Genomic DNA, 16,582 nt, shown 5'->3' with positions numbered 1-16,582 from the left:
TCACAGAGGTTTGTGGGGTCGCACAAACTCTGAAGGGGCACTATTTAAAGCACAAGCAGCTAATCATCCCTTGACAAATACCTTCTCCTGTATCTCTAACAACAAGTTGTAGAGGACCCCACTACCTCTGCAAAAGAGCCAACAGTCACCTCAGTGTAGCCCATTCACCAGGTCTACCACATTTTGCGACCTATCATGTCAAAAATTTAAAAAATACATATATTGCCAACCATGTATTGTAGGTTTCCAGGTGCTAGCTCCTCTCCCATTTCTTTGTAGTTTAAGACAGCAAACCTAACAAGCTCTTCCTCCGTTGACTCACATAGCTGGTGGGCTGCCTCTAGATTTCTTAGCCACCTTTCCATAGCTCAAGGCATCACACATAAAGATCAAAACTGAAATAAAAGACCCACCAGAAACAACACAACAGTCCCAATCTGTCGGGGTTGGGCTACAGAAAAGATCTGAGGGCAGCAAGGAATTGTGGAGCAAGCCAAAAGTCAGGAGCAAAGGGCAAACTAGGAGACAGGGATGGGGCAGTATTCAGGAAGACCTTGCTGCTCAAGCAAGGATCAGGTGGAGGAGGATGCCCTTTATGCTTCTTTCTGCCCAGAAATATTTAGTGGACAGCCTGGGTGGGTAGAGTCAGTCCTGAAGGCTCTTCAAGTACATAGGCTGCCACCTGCAGTTCAGTGGTTCACCACACGGGGCAGCCACACACAGATCCCAACCGCTCTTGACAAAAGCATGGAAAAAATGGGATCTGACAGAACTGCCAAACCGAAGGAGAGAAGGCAACAATGCAGGGACAAGAAAGGAGAGCCAAGTACATGGGCTGAATAAATTATAATTAGCTACACATTAGAGGCTCTTTTTCCTCATTAGTAAAGGTAAAGGTACCCCTGCCCGAACGGGCCAGTCTTGACAGACTCTGGGGTTTGTGCGCCCATCTCACATCTATTGGCCGGGGGCCAGCGCTGTCCGAAGACACTTCCGGGTCACGTGGCCAGCGTGACAAAGCTGCATCTGGCGAGCCAGCGCAGCACACGGAACGCCGTTTACCTTCCCGCTGGTAAGCGGTACCTATTTATCTACTTGCACCCAGGGGTGCTTTCGAACTGCTAGGTTGGCAGGCGCTGGGACCGAACGACGGGAGCGCACCCCGCCGCGGGGATTCGAACTGCCGACCTTTCGATCGGCAAGCCCTAGGCGCTGAGGCTTTAACCCACAGCGCCACCCGCATCCAATTTTTTCCTCATTACAGTCAAGCTAAATGCCAAGTGAGTGAGGTGGAAACAGCCCCTTCTGAAACTTTCCAGCAAGGAGGAACTATTCATCTGAGGGCTAGTAGCTATTGATAAGACTTAACCTCCATGAACCATGGGGACGCGGGTGGCGCTGTGGGTTAAACCACAGAGCCTAGGACTTGCCGATCAGAAGGTTGGCAGTTCGAATCCCCACAATGGGGTGAGCTCCCATTCCTCGGTCCCTGCTCCTGCCAACCTAGCAGTTCAAAAGCATGTCAAAGTGTAAGTAGATAAATAGGTACCGCTCCGGCGGGAAGGTAAACGGCATTTCCGTGTGCTGCTCTGGTTCACCAGAAGCAGCTTAGTCATGCTGGCCACATGACCCGGAAGCTGTATGCTGGCTCCCTCAGCTAATAAAGCGAGATGAGTTCTGCAACCCCAGAGTCATCCGCGACTGAACCTAATGGTCAGGGGTCCCTTTACCTTTACCATGAACCTATCTAATCCTACAAGAACATATAAACTTAATAGACGACCAGTTCTCAACATATGTTGTGCCTTAAGTCATATTCATATACAAAATACAATTCCCTCACTTATATATTAAAACTACACTTGGAAACAGAGGTTGGGGCAGTGTCAGCTAGTGGCCATTGGGGGGAAGGCAGAGAGGCTGGCAGTAGGTGGAGCCAGAGCCAATGGCAGGCTCTTCCTGGTTCCCTCCTCCATCCTTCTCCATGCTGAGGGAAACACCAAGATTAAGGAGCAGGAAGGTGGCCGCCATTACCACCCCCAGGTCTGAATGTAAGAAGGCAGGTGGGGGAGCTGGCCAAGGACAGACTCAGGTTGGTGGTACAGTGCCCCATTTGCCTTTACAGATGAGCCTCCCCTGGTTTGGGGGGAGCTGCAGTGCACCATTTGGCCTTATACACTAGCGTCCACTGGTTGGGGGTGGGGGTGGCAGGACCAGGGTGGCTCCCTCTGGAATCTACCCTATTTTTCGCCACAAGACACACCTAGTTTTTGGGGGAGGAAAACAAGAAAAAAAATATTCTGAATCTCAGAAGCCAGAACAGCAAGAGGGATCACTGTGCAGTGAAAGCAGCAATCCCTCTTGCTGTTCTGGCTTCTGGGATAGCTGCACAGCCTGCATTCGCTCCAAAAGACGCACACACATTTCCCCTGACTTTTTAGGAGGGAAAAAGTGAGTCTTATAGAGCAAAAAATATGGTAATTCATGAATAAACTATGCTGCTATTGCTCCTAGAAAGCTGACTTCAAGGGCTTGCATCACGTTTCTTATGTCTGCCGAAATAGCCAAAAGACTAATGGATATTTAAATGAATGAATGAATGAATAAAGCTGTTTAAGATCTCTGCATCATACTTTCTTCTCTTCTCGAATACCAGTGGCCAAGGAGAAATGCCCCCAAAGAATGCTTTAAGACTCTTGGTCCCATGACTATCTGGGTTCCACGTTGTGTTTGCTGTCACAGACATCTCCAACAGAAATGTAGTTCTGCTGAAACATTTAAAAACTAAAAGGAAAGATTTTTTTTTATAAAAACAAAAAACTTTGTGCTTGTAAAATAATTGCTTCCAGAATGTTTCCACTCATTAGTTCAAGATTTCAGTAGTGCTCTGCCAACAATGGTTTTCCTGTTCCAGTTACATCTGTACAAAAAGATGGAATATTCATCCTTTATTCCTCCTTCTCGTATGTCAAATACATTTCTTAAAAGAAGTTTTAAAAACTTGAAGTAGACGAAGAGTCTACCCAGACATGCTGTTTCTGATGCAACACTGTCCACCTGTGGGACTGTACCACTCCACAGCTTCGGAGTGGTGCAATCCTACAGGAGGACGTGCTAATGGATCACTCAACTTTAAAATGTGGTTCCCTCTCAAAATTTACCTGCAATCATAATATGACCACATCAGGGATAAAGCTTCTAGCTTAACCTCACCCTGAGATACTAGATTCAGGTAGGTAGCTGTGTTGGTCTAATGCAGTCGAAATAAATTAAAAAATTAAAAAATTGTCCAGTATTACCTTAGAGACCAACTAAGTTTGTTCTGGGTATAAGCTTTCATGTGCATGCACACTTCTTCAGATACCTAGCTGAAGACGTGTGCATGCACACGAAAGCTTATACCCAGAACAAACTTAGTTGGTCTCTAAGGTGCTACTGGACATTTTAAAAAATGTTGTATTTATCTTACCCTGAAATGTCAGCTTTCCAAGTACAGGAAAATGTTGACATGCTTACATGAATCTGGATGTGGCTTAGTTTTGTTAATAGGACTGTATCAGGTGCCCTTTCAAATAGCTTTTGAATGTTGATTTCTATACTCATCAGTAACACTGAGGTTCAGTCTCTGAAGTGAGAGCTAACAAAACTTTTAGAAGCAGAAATTAACCAGTCTGGGAAACACAGCACTGCCGTCACTCCTGCCAGGGCACTGACTGCTCACCACACTGTCTTTGTAATGAACCCAGTCTACAATGGAGAAACCAGCAGGACCAGTACAGGGCCATTTCAGGCAGAATCCAGCTAACACATCCCAACTGCACAAGGGTTTTTGCTTTCACAAAGGAACTCACCCCCAACTTTTCTCACATGTGCACAGTACCTTCCCTAAATCTGGTCTGGATCATCGGGGGAAGGCCCAGAACAGATTTAGGGGGTCATATGGAAGAAGAGGGGGGAAGTTTCACTGCAGAAGCATAAATGTTTGTGCTGATGGAACAAGTTACATGCAACCCATTGTTTTCATCAGCATGCATTTTGCGTCCACATGTCAGCAACATGATACCATTCTGCCTCCTGCCTCCCACAGTTCAAATTTTCCAGGCAGAGAGAATCACAGATGCCCAAGCGTGAGATATTACCGATTTTGTCAGTCTAATTCCTGCTCAACAAGAATTGCTAGGAAGCGTTATTAACGTAAGAAAACCTAAGGAACAGTCAGCACAACCCCTGCAAAAAAAGGGGAGAGGATCCCATTTTTTTATTTATTCCATTTTTATTAGCTTAAAATACTTAAGTCCCACTTTTCCTTAAACAATTCAAATTGGCAAGTGAGAGAAAGAATATGATACAATAAAAACAAAAAGTAAGATAAAGGAACCAAAATAGCAAGCTATCAAACAAAAGCAATTAAAAGCAGCAGCTATGGAAACATAATATAGAGGCAGGTACCAGTTAAGGCCTAAGCAGTAGAAACCAGCCTCTCAAGGCAAAAAGCCTCCCTAAATGCAAGAACATAAAAAAGCTTGCTGGATCAGGCCAGTGGTCTATCTAGTCCAGCATCCTATTCTCACAGTGGCCAATCACACGCCTATGGGAAGCCTTGGCCCAGTATACCTAAAGGAGCATCTCCATTCCCATCCTTCAGACCGGACACTGAAGGCACCCCTATTTAGGGAAGTTTTTAATGTTTGATGTTTTATCATGTTTTTAATATTCTGTTGGGAGCCACCCAAAGTGGCTGGGGAAACCCAGCCAGATGGGTGGGGTATAAATAAATTATTATTATTATTATTATTATTATTATTATTATTATTATTATTATGGCAGTGTGGCAAAGTATAGCGCAAACTGCAAGGGCTGAATATGCACTGAAAGATATGCACATCTTGCCTCCACTGTTAGAGGCAATGTGCCTCTGAATACTGTTAAGTTGTAGGTGAACATATCAGATGACACAGCAATTCTTCAAACAGCTCTTGTTTATTCACAGGCCAGAACAGAACTGAACTGAAGGGTTCAGCCAGCCTGCTTATATAGAGCTCCACTAGAACACAACAGTAACCATTTTCTGTAACTATCCAATCACTGAACGTCACTTTCAATCCCTTATTTGCATATGTGGACCTGAGTGAAAACTATCTACAGTATCCCCCTGCTGGCCCAGGGTGAGAACTTCAGTACATAACAAATAATACCTGCTGGGAATTGCAGGTGAGGAGAGTGTTGTTGTGCTCATGCCCTGCTGGCACACTTCCCCACAGGCCTCTGGTTGGCCACTGTGAGAACAGGATGTCAGACCTTTGGCCTGAACCAGCAAGGCTCTTCATATTTTCTTACGTTTTTTTACAATACTATAGATCTGATGTTCACCATTTTGCACAGGGTAGATGTAGAGAGCTTCAGTGACAGCACGGGGAGGGGGGGAGGAGGGAAGCTTTAGGAACAAAGAGTAATACAGATGGTTCCCAGACCAGAAAGGTTTCTGTTTGTTTTTCACTAATTTTTCTGTCGTTTTCTAAATCATGATATATGAAAACAATTATTTCCCCTGAAGGAGGAGGATGCTGAAATGTCAAGGGCTCCTTCAGGCTCCACTGTGATAATGAATTATTGGAGAAATAAAAAATTTTTGCTACTTCAGTGAAGAAAGACATTTTGTGACCTTTTGCGGCTTTATGGCGATAATGAATTTTCTGCAGAACTCAGACACTTTCAGTTACTCTATTAAAATAAGAATGCTTGAGGAATGGCTGTGACCTTGACCTTTGAAAAATTAATGGAATACTGATTTTGAAGGAACTGATGAAAATCTAGTTATCTAGACTCTTATTTATTACTGTCACCCCAACAATGCCCATATATATATATGATAAATATATTTTTTTTAAACCAAGCAATGTTCTTCAACCATCTTAACATATCAGTTGAATTATTAACTTCAGATACCAGTCATCTAATCACCCTTCTACATGCTGACTGTATCAGCTTTAGACAAAGATGTTTTGGTTCAAGATGAAAGGCTTTACAAGGAAGTAAAGAAACAGTAGCAGGCTGGACTGGGCAAGCTCCAGATCTTGGCTTGGGTCCTAACTCTTTGCTCCTTTCACAGAAGGAGCAGCCATTCAAGAAAACCACTCACAGAATGTTTCCTTCCAGGAGCAGGACTCTTTCTGCGTGCACAACTCTCCTTCCGTAAACTGGGCAAAAAGCTAAGATCCAAGATACTGTCTTCTAATGACATCCGAAGCATAAAATAATCAGGTTTTGCCATGAGCTCTAACTTACCCAATTCTCTTTCTTTTTAAAATAGACCAATTAAAGAGACCAATGGTAATACTAGTTATTACACAATATGTTGCCAAAGCTTAAAAAGTCCCCCCCCATGCTCTTTTTTTTCCAAACAAAGGAATTGGAAACAGTTGATTTCATTTCAATGCTTTGTAACATCCTGAAACAAATGTAAGAGAAAAAGGAAATCATTATTTTCAAAGGCAAAAAACCCCCCTCAAATTTGCGTGGACAGTGTCATTATATAGCTTACCGTATTTTTCGCTTTATAGGATGCACTTTTTCCCCTCCAAAAATGAAGGGGAAATGTGTGTGCATCCTATGGAGCCAGTGCAGGCTTCAGGCAGCTATCCGCAAGCCTTCAGAGTGCTCCGAAGGCTTGCGGATAGCAGCCTGCAGCCTGAAGCCCGGGGAGTGCAGCGCCAACCGCCACTGTGCTCCCCGGGCTTCAGGCAGCTATCCGCAAGCCTTCTGAGCATGGTGGGAGTTCCCGCTGGGCTCCGAAGGCTTGCAGATAGCTGCCTGTTCTCCGCAAGCCTTCTGAGCACGGCGGGAGTTCCTGCCAGGCTCCAAAGGCTTGCGGATAGAAGCTTGTTCTGGGGGCTGGGGTCGGGGGAAGCTCGGGCTTCCCCCGTCCCCAGCCCCGCAAGCCCCAGGAGCAGTGGCGAGGTTGCGCGCAATCTTGCCGTCGCTCCTGGACCAGTTTTGGGGGCTGGGGTCGGGGGAAGCTCGGGCTTCCCCCGTCCCCAGCCCCACGGCTAAAAACAAAGCCGCGCGCAGCTTCTCCCGTCTGGAGAGGTTGCGCGTGGCTAAAGAGGAAGCCAAGACAGCCAGCGGGATAGATCTTGGCTTTCCTTCTTTATTCCCCCCCCCAAAAAAAACCTAGGTGCGCCCTATGGTCCAGTGTGCCCTATAGAGCGAAAAATACGGTAGTCACTAGGTGACACAAGACTTAGGAGTTTCATGTTGCTATCCTGCCTTTGTTAAAAGATACAAAAAGGTTCTTGTCTAGCTTCCAGATACAGGTGCAGCACTCATTCAGCAAAATATATATTGCAAATATATGAGTAAATTGAACTGTCTCACACAGAATCAAAACTAGGTTCATCTAACCCATCCCTATCTACTGTGACTGGAAATGGTTCTCCAGGGTCCTAGGGGATGCTGGCAAGACTCTTGCAATGGAGACACTTTGAATTAACATGGGAGCTTTTGCATGCAGAGCATGGGCTCTAGCCATACAACTAAACTAAAGGTCCTCCCCTCCAGTCTTATATTTTGTAAAACAAAGAACTACAGTATGTGAACTAATGGAAAAAGGAAATGTAGCTAATTAAATTAATTTTAATTTTCAGTAAAGTATCTAAATACAATATTTTGAAGGAAATGGCTGGTTAGGATGGAAAATATGGGAATTAAATTAGTTATTATAGGACAATAGGCAAGGAAAACTAATGAGGGATATTTATATTTTACCTACTTCTTCTTTTTTTCTACTTAGGGTCTGTTCTTCTACTTGGGCTATGTGTCTTCATTTTTCAGTTGCAGAAAGGAAACAACAACATTGGTTATCTGGCAGACCAACATTAATGGCTGCATTCCACATGGTGGATCACAAGCTGTAGAGGCATAATCTATCTGATTGCCAGTTTTAGGGTTGAACCAAACTGCATTTTATTGAAAGCTGCTTCTTTCCGGTAGGACTTCATATCCAAGTATCTGGATACATGGATAATCTTCCTGGGAGTTTTGAGACCAAATAGCCTGTATATATGTTGCAGCCATTATCTTTCTAAAGTTTCAAATTCACCAAGTCAGCAGCAGGAAAAGATCATATCAAAATGATGGGATTTGTTAACACACTTATTTTTTTAAGTTTCAAATAAAGCCAGGTGTTAGCTGCGCATGAACATAAAGGGCAATGCCATTTTTATTCCTTTAGAGAAAGCACACCCACACATTTATGGACCCACAAAAACAGTACACACCATCTACTTACAATGAGTGTTTGTTCTCTTTATGCAAATTCATATTTTCCCAGTGGTGAAAAGAAGTATGAATGGCACAAATCAATTTGGCTGTGTAATAAGTCAAAAGAATCTTTTTAGCCCTGGTGAAAAATGGGGCCCCTAGGAGTTAACTGTCCCATAATAAAGACAAATTCTTCTGGTGTTCTTTGCAGATGCAATATATAATGTCACTGGAATTCAAAGGTGATTTATTATAAACCAAATATCCACACACCATAAAGTATTACTTAAAAATGATACGGGCAATTCCATCATAAATTATGGCACCAATTCAGCAGAGCACAGATATTGTGCAGGTATCCACAAATGTGACATACAATTTTGCAGAACAATGTAGAAAACTTTGCTAGACTGCACAGTCCACACTCTGCTAGAAAGGAATGCCAGTGAAAGGCAATCATGGATGGCAATGGAGGTTGTTGAAAGTGACAGTGCACCACCAAGACTGGAATGTGGCACACCAGTGGCACATGGTATAATTCACAAGTCACAGAATCCCACTGCGATCAGGAGAGAACTCTATGCATTTAGTGGTAAGGTTCATAGCACTCACAAATGCCTTCACGGATCAAATAAATCAGCTCACACACCCTGCCATCAGCTGCTCAGTCAAACTGAAAGCCAAGCTGCGCATTGAGGCTATGAAACTATGGATAGTTAAAGCTCACTATTATTATTTTTAATCAGGGAGCTTTTAATATTGCACATGTACCTTTAACACTGTTTCTGTGCATATAATAAATTATTATGAATTAAATGAGTGCTGGGTGGTTGTCAGATACATACCAAAGTATGGCTGTTCCATGCGGCTATTTGTTTCGGCAGTTATTAGTAGAATGCACCAAGTAATGTCCTTACAAATGTCAGATTTTGATTAAATTGGCTCAGACTAAGTGCCTCCTAATTTCTATGCTCTGGGTTGATGCCTTCAAGCAAGCACAACCATAACCCAACTACAACCAGTAGGCAAGCAGGCCACTTTTTTTCAGTTTTTCCATTTGCAGAATGCATAGGCTTTTGAGCAATGGTGAAAGAGCTTTACACTGACATCTCTCTCTCTACCTAGCAACACTTAAAAAAACAAAGAAACAAGTTTGGAAGTCAGTCCTTTGAAGCATCTGATAAAACCCTGCCTTTTTCTCTCCAAGATGATAAAAAGAATGTCTGTCTTGCCAAGGTGGTGAATATCTCATGTTTTATTAATGAATGACCATGACAAATAAGGAAATATATTGACAGACTTTGGCTAACAACCCTTAGTTCCAATTGTTCCATTACTTTCTCTAGGTCATTCAGTTCAGATTCTGAAAAATAACAATTGCCTACAATAGGATATAGAGCTTCAGTGCTGCTATGAGACAGGGCATCTAGCATTGGCTATGTGGTCAGGAATATGTTTGGTTTAGCAGTTAAGGGAATTTTGACTCAAAGCCAGTTGGTTTTTAATTCAGCTGAATCACCGAAACTTGATGAAATGCCATAAGACTATCTAAAAGAAAGCAGAGGCTTCACAATGGAAGAGCTGACGTCATCCTCACAGCTGCCAAGCCATCAATAACTTGGAGAGCTGTTTTTAAAGAAACGATGCAAAGTTATAACAAATGTGTATGATATTGTACATTTCGCAATACTTTTCCCAGTGCACATAAGTGCACTTAATTTGAAACATATACTTATTATGTGATTTTATTCTTTTATATGGCAAATTCAATTAGCATATTCATTAGGGAATTACATGTTTTTTTTATTAAGTGTTCTGTTTGAAATTTCATATGAAAATATTAAGCAGAATGCCAAGAGAATATGCAAAGGTAGGTTATTGATTAAGGGAGGGAAGTGATTTGTGTGTCTCTAGACACTGACTCCTTATTCAGTGTGGCATTGTTGAGTCTCAGGTGGGCACATGTCCACAAGTGATAGCATGTGTTTAGCATGGCTTATTTCCTCCAGAACTTTGTCCCAAGGCATTTTTAAAACTTTGAAAAGTAGTTTGGCCCAGACTATTGGAGAGAGAAAAGGAGGCTCAACGAACAATGTTGTACAAACTGATAAGGATCATGTACAATACCTGCTATTGTGTTTTAAGGCACAAACCAATGGGAAGATCTCCTGCACTAGTTCCACTGAAAGCACTATGCCTTGGCACAGCTCCTATTCTTTCCCAATGGAGCTCCTACAGGAGAACTTTCCAACTAATTACAGTCTCCTATCATGCTCCAGCAGGTGCCCTTAGGTAATAGGATCCCAATTCAGGAAGGTCCAAGTCTCCTGCCCAAAAAAACTCACCAAGAAATGATTATATGGGGGCCCAGCAGTGACCAAATAAGCCAAGGTCCAACAGAGGGTATCAGTCCAAGAGGTAACCCAGAGGCAAGGTCAAGCAACAGTCAACACAGCAGGTTACAGTCAACACAGCAAGAAAGTGAAACAAGGTTCAGGCACAAGAAGCCAGAGACCAGTGTCTTTTCTAGCACCTGGAAGGTTCAAGAGGGAGCCAGTGTGGTGTACTGATTACCAAGAAGAGTTGCTGTGCTCATTAGGCCTGACACTACTAAATAGCCCTTGTTTGTTCTAATAAAGAGTTAACTTCACTTTGTTGTTGTTGTTTAGTCGTTTAGTCGTGTCCGACTCTTCGTGACCCCATGGACCAGAGCATGCCAGGCACTTCTGTCTTCCACTGCCTCCCACAGTTTGGTCAAACTCATGCTGGTAGCTTCGAGAACACTGTCCAACCATCTCGTCCTCTGTCGTCCCCTTCTCTTTGTGCCCTCCATCTTTCCCAACATCAGGGTCTTTTCCAGGGAGTCTTCTCTTCTCATGAGGTAGCCAAAGTATTGGAGCCTCAGCTTCATGATCTGTCCTTCCAGTGAGAGCACTCACGGCTAACTTCACTTACTCTGTGTGATTTATTGCTGACCCACTCCTGACAGGCACTTTAGCGGGTGTCTCTGTGGAAGGTCCTTTGAGGGGATCCTCAGTCCTGGTGGTTACAGGGTTTGTTTGTTTGTTTGTCTTTTGTTCCTATGGATTTCTCCTGTGCATTTACAGGTTCCTATGCTCCTGAGTCAACAGGGCAGAATGAAGCTGCCATTGTCATGTCTAGTTTGACCCTCAAAAGCAGACATAATGCATAGAGGTCAATATCTCTGAATGCAACATATATCATAGCTGAGCACTTCCCATGTTCTTTCTTCACCTCCCCCCTACTGTTCAGAAATGGGCAGAAACATCAGAGTAAAAGGTGCAAGTTATTCCAAGAGAGGTTAGCAACACTTATGCTCAGTAAAATTGTTCCCAGATCTATCATTTTTTCTGTGGTGAGCTTGAACCTACATGTATTCTATTTGGCGCAAATAATCTTCCTTCCAGAAATCTGCCATTGCAACTGTGGAGGGCAAGTCTGTGTTGAGACAGTGATTTTTGAGTGTCTGTAAAAAAACCTATTGACCTATTCAAGAGCTGTGATGCTCAGACTCATAATCTGAAAATAGGTTGACTATTCTGAGGACTATGACCATGAAGTATGCTTCTAATAGCCTGAGTTGCTCCTAATATGTTTTCCAAAAACAGTCGTTTAAAAAACCTGCTAAATTATTATGGCTAAAATTAGAACAATAAAGTGTGTAATGCAAAGCAACTGGTCCCTTCAATTTTCACCCAAAACAGCCTTCAAAACTTTCGATCTACTAAACTGAATGCACTCTACCTGCCATGTATGCGCTCCCAGAAGGGACTTGAGAAAGTTGCAATTTTCAGTACCAGTCTGGGGCTGCAAAAAAAAAGGGGGGGGGCTGCCATGATCCTGGGCAGGCCACCATGCATTGATGAGTTGATGAGTCGCATTTGACTAGAAAGATTGCAAGTCGAGGCGAGATTTTGAAGGTATAATTATTTTTCAGTTTTAAAATGAGTTCCACAGATATTTTAAAAGGCACAAATTAACCAGAGTACAATGTGTTTTAAAGTGATGTTGCTTCACACACCTTTGTCTCAGTCCAACAGGAGTAAACACTGGCACAGACTGTAGCTGTGCGCATATTTCCCTGTACCAAAAAGATTCACCCAGGACAGACTTTGCCCAACACACTCTCAACCATCTGTTTGGTGAGAAGGCAGAATCAAAGCCTCCATTTTCTTTTGCACAGACAGAGGGCCAGTGCAAAAGACCCTGGGGAGCTGCCTTAAACTGTGCCAAACCATTGTTACCTCTGGATCAATATTGCCCACACTGGTTGGCAGTGACTCTCCAGGATTTCAAACCACATTCTCCCCCAACCCTACTGAGAGATACTGGGGAATGAACCTAGGACCTTCTGTATGCATAGCCGAGGGTCTGCCACTAAACTATGGCCCTCACTATGGCACTGAGATCCAGATGCCATGTACAAAGCTGTTTTCTTTCCTCATGACTGGGGTTCATGGATGTGAGAAGCAGCCATGTTTACCTGGCCTCCTGACATGGGTGTCACTGAAGATTACTGGAAGAGGTGATGCACGCAGCTGGGAGATCATCACAGCGCAGACGCCCTGGCAGAACCAATCCGGTGCTCCCAGCAATGCATCCTCCCTGTGCCAGACTAGCCCCTCCTAGTAAGATGGAGTGACACCCATGCTGGCAAACCAGGTAAGTGCTGCTGGGCACTCATTGCTTAAGCTCTGGTAGCTTTGCATGCAATAATTTTCTTAAAGCAGAGTGAACAAATAATGCAGAGAATCCCTATAATAGAAACAGATAGGTAGCCGTGTTGGTCTGCCATAGTCAAAATAATAGTGAGGGCCTCACGAAGAAGTGTGCATGCACACGAAAGCTCATACCAAGAACTAACTTAGTTGGTGGTATCTGAAGAAGTGTGCATGCACACGAAAGCTCATACCAAGAACTAATTTAGTTGGTCTTTAAGGTGCTACTGGAAAGAATTTTTTTATTTTGACTATGGCAGACCAACACGGCTACCTATAATAGAAGGCATTGTTATAAAAGTGTCAAAAAATCCCAGTGAATACAAGTCTCGGGCCCGACTGCTCCTACATTCTCCTGTAGTAAGAAAAAGGTGGAAAGGATGGCCTGGGTAGCAGATGTTGATGCAAGAGAACCTAGAGAATGACAAATGATGCCAGATGGGTGCATAAATAAAGATGATGCATTTTTGTGATGTTTCGCTGGGTTGTTGCTTTTCTTAAGTGTCAAGCACTGTATGAATGCTATTCATACAGAAACTCTCATTGCCTTGAGATATACTGTATTGCTCAAAATTGGTACAGGGAGGTGTAGGGAAAAAACATCCACACACACACACACACACCCCTCATATGCCAAAATGGCTTCTGAGCTGTTTACAACAATGAAAGCACTGTCAACTGTCAACTCATCTGAGTTCAACTAGCACCACAGAATATGGATTCCAGAAGAGGAGCTGTGTTAGAAAGTGACATTCATAATGGGAACCAATAGACAGGATTCTTTTGAGAGAAGTTGGAACAGCCAGGATTTGAACCAGCCAGCTCGGAGTAATGACCTAGCCAATAATGGAACATGTACTCATGTTGCTTCTGTACAGAGAAGAAGCTGCTTTAGGCAGGTAACAAATCCAAAATTACTGTAAAACTTTCAAACTGCTAGGTGGTATGGCTAAACACTTCCTGAAGGCCGTTCCTTGGGGCTTGGAACCCGTCCCTTTCTTACTCTCAGAGGTAGAAGAGCAACAGCTCATGGTAGAGTGGCCACTTTGCTGGAAGAAGGTCTCAGGTTTGATCCCTGGGACCTCTAGGTGGGGCTGGAAGAGACCCCTGCCTGAAATCCTAAAGATCTGCTGACAGTCAATGTAGACAATACTCTGAAGGCACATGATGCAACAACCTAGATGAAGCTAAGAAGATCTGGGTCTCGTCAGGGCAGTGTCGGATATGCTATAGCTTAGGGCTCCACTCTCTTGCCCCCCCCCAAATATACTTCTTCTTAATTGTATTTCAGGGGCATGGGTGGCGTTGTGGTCTAAACCACAGATCCTAGGGATTGCTGATCAGAAGGTTCAAATCCCCGTGATGGGGGTGAGCTCCCGTTGCTTGGTCCCTGCTCCTGCCAACCTAGCAGTTCAAAAGCACATCAAAGTGCAAGTAGATAAATAGGTACCGCTCCAGCGGGAAGGCAAACGGCGTTTCCATGTGCTGCTCTGGTTCGCCAGAAGCGGCTTAGTCATGCTGGCCACATGACCCGGAAGCTGTATACCAACTCCCTCAGCCAGTCGGTGACCAGAGTCATCCGCGACTGGACCAAATGATCAGGGGTCCCTTTACCTTTAATTGTATTTCACTTTTAATATACTTCTTCTTAATTGTATTTCAGTTCAACAATTACTTTGATAAAATACATATTTTGTTATGTGCAAATGGCTTTAGATACCTATTAGGTCCATAAATTACCATATAATATATATTCAACACAAAAAACAGCAACAATTTATTGCTGACAAAGGACAGCTGGACATATAAAGGGCCCCATTACCTTCAGTAGCTTAGGGCCTCATCAAACCTAAATCCGGCCCTGGGTCAGGGTATGGATGAGATGGTTACTAACTCTATAGATGCTACCTTGCATTCTACAGAAGGGTGTGAAGGTGGGATATAAATACAATACAGAAAATATGGGGGGGGGGGAACTAGTCACAAATGACTCATTTGCAGCTTTTGTCAGGGAACAAGCCAGCAATAAATCACATGGAGTATGTGAGGTTAATTCTTTATTAGAAGAAACAAGGCTTGCTCAGGAGAGCCAGGCCTAACGAGCACACTAACACTTGCCTACCAAGACAGTTGTGGAGGCTGAAGACCCCCACCTTCCCATAGCTGTCTAAGGCTCCTCCTCCTCCTCTAGGTCCTTCCCAAACAATCTGAGACTCTCTTGATGAGTCTGTCTCTGCTCCTCCCTCTTCATACCTCTTCTGGTTCTGGGAGACCAGGGGAGAAGGGAATTTGTCACAGCAAGAGTGGGAGATACCTTGGCTTCTTCACCAGTCTGACTCATCTCTGCCTCTTGGCCTCCCTCTTCTCCTGCTCCAGCTTCTGCACTTCTCTCTGCCACAGACTGTCCCTGCTCACTAAACCCTTTTATCTGTTCAGCTTCCGACACCTCCTCTTCCCAGGCTTCTGCCTCTGACCACTCATCATTGTCCCACCACCAACCCCTGGCTCTGAGCCTCCTTCCCTTGGGGGTTCCCCAGCTGGTGCCTCCCACCATTCCTCTGGGTCTAGCCAGCCTATGGCATCTGTGTCAGTTTTCTTGGAACAGCAGCTGTCACCTGCAGCAAACTATTTAAGGCAGCCCTTGCAAAACACAGCCCCCAAAGAACCCAGAGAAGGCCCCATACAGCCAAGGGAAGTTGTGCAGCATGTGGCTTCCAGGCCATACAGAGTGTGCCAGCAAGTCCCACCTGGCAAAACTTCATAAAACTTTATGCAGAACTAGAAGGGCTAAAATACATACTTGGAGGCTGTACGACTTAGGAGGATGTATGCTTTTTGTCCTGGCCCCGAGCCACACTTCATTTTATTTCTGCCTTCTCTCCTCTCCCTCTCCTACTCTTTCGCACACACATGCACAACTGCTTGTCCCCTGTGCCACTTGTCTTCAATTGCTACAGGCAAAAGGGCAGCAAAGAACGCGAAGCCCAGGCTCCCACAGAGTGCAACCCCAGTCCACTCTTTTGCCTCCTCAACTTTCAACTTGGCGGGGGGTGGGGGAGCCTGAAAGGGACCGTGCAAGGCCGCAGGCAGAGTCACAAAGCCTGGGGAGAACCACGCGAGGAGGGCTGCCATCTGTGGTTTTGGACACCCCTTTGTTATTACATAGTAATTTCATTAAGGAACTTAGAGAGTGTGTAAAAAGGATATGTTCCAATGAAAATCTTCTTAAACAATCCCCACATTGAAAAGCTTAGTCTCTGGCAAAATAACAAAAAGGGAAAGGGGGGGGGGGAAACATAGCTGGGCAGAGTTGTAAAACAGACAGTGTTTAAGTGGAGAAGCAGAATTGGCAAAGCTTCCCATCTCTCATGATTACAGCATGAAAGCAGCCATGGGACTTGGAACTTCACAGCCACGTAGGAACTGGAGCCCCCCTCCTTTCTCTCTATCTGCTAGGTTAACAAGAGAGCTTTATTGTACAAGAAAACGGCATGTGCATGTATATCCCCAACTATCGGAAGATAACCGCCACTTTTCAGGGCTGGGGGGATTTTGGTCCTTGGCATGGTGCCCCACTATGTACC

At 44.2% G+C, this 16,582-nt stretch overlaps 1 protein-coding gene across 1 annotated transcript in view; it reads right to left on the bottom strand.

Annotated features, from left to right (window-relative positions):
- ARSB (arylsulfatase B) overlaps positions 1 to 16,582 on the bottom strand; it is a 95,907-nt gene that overhangs the window by 20,568 nt on the left and 58,757 nt on the right. The window lies entirely within an intron of this gene.

The sequence above is a fragment of the Podarcis vaucheri genome, assembly GCF_965113315.1.
Source record: "Podarcis vaucheri genome assembly, chromosome: 11".
Classification (NCBI taxonomy): Eukaryota; Metazoa; Chordata; class Lepidosauria; order Squamata; family Lacertidae; genus Podarcis; species Podarcis vaucheri.
The sequence above is the reverse complement of the archived record's forward strand: the minus strand, read 5'-3'. Positions and strand labels throughout refer to the sequence as shown.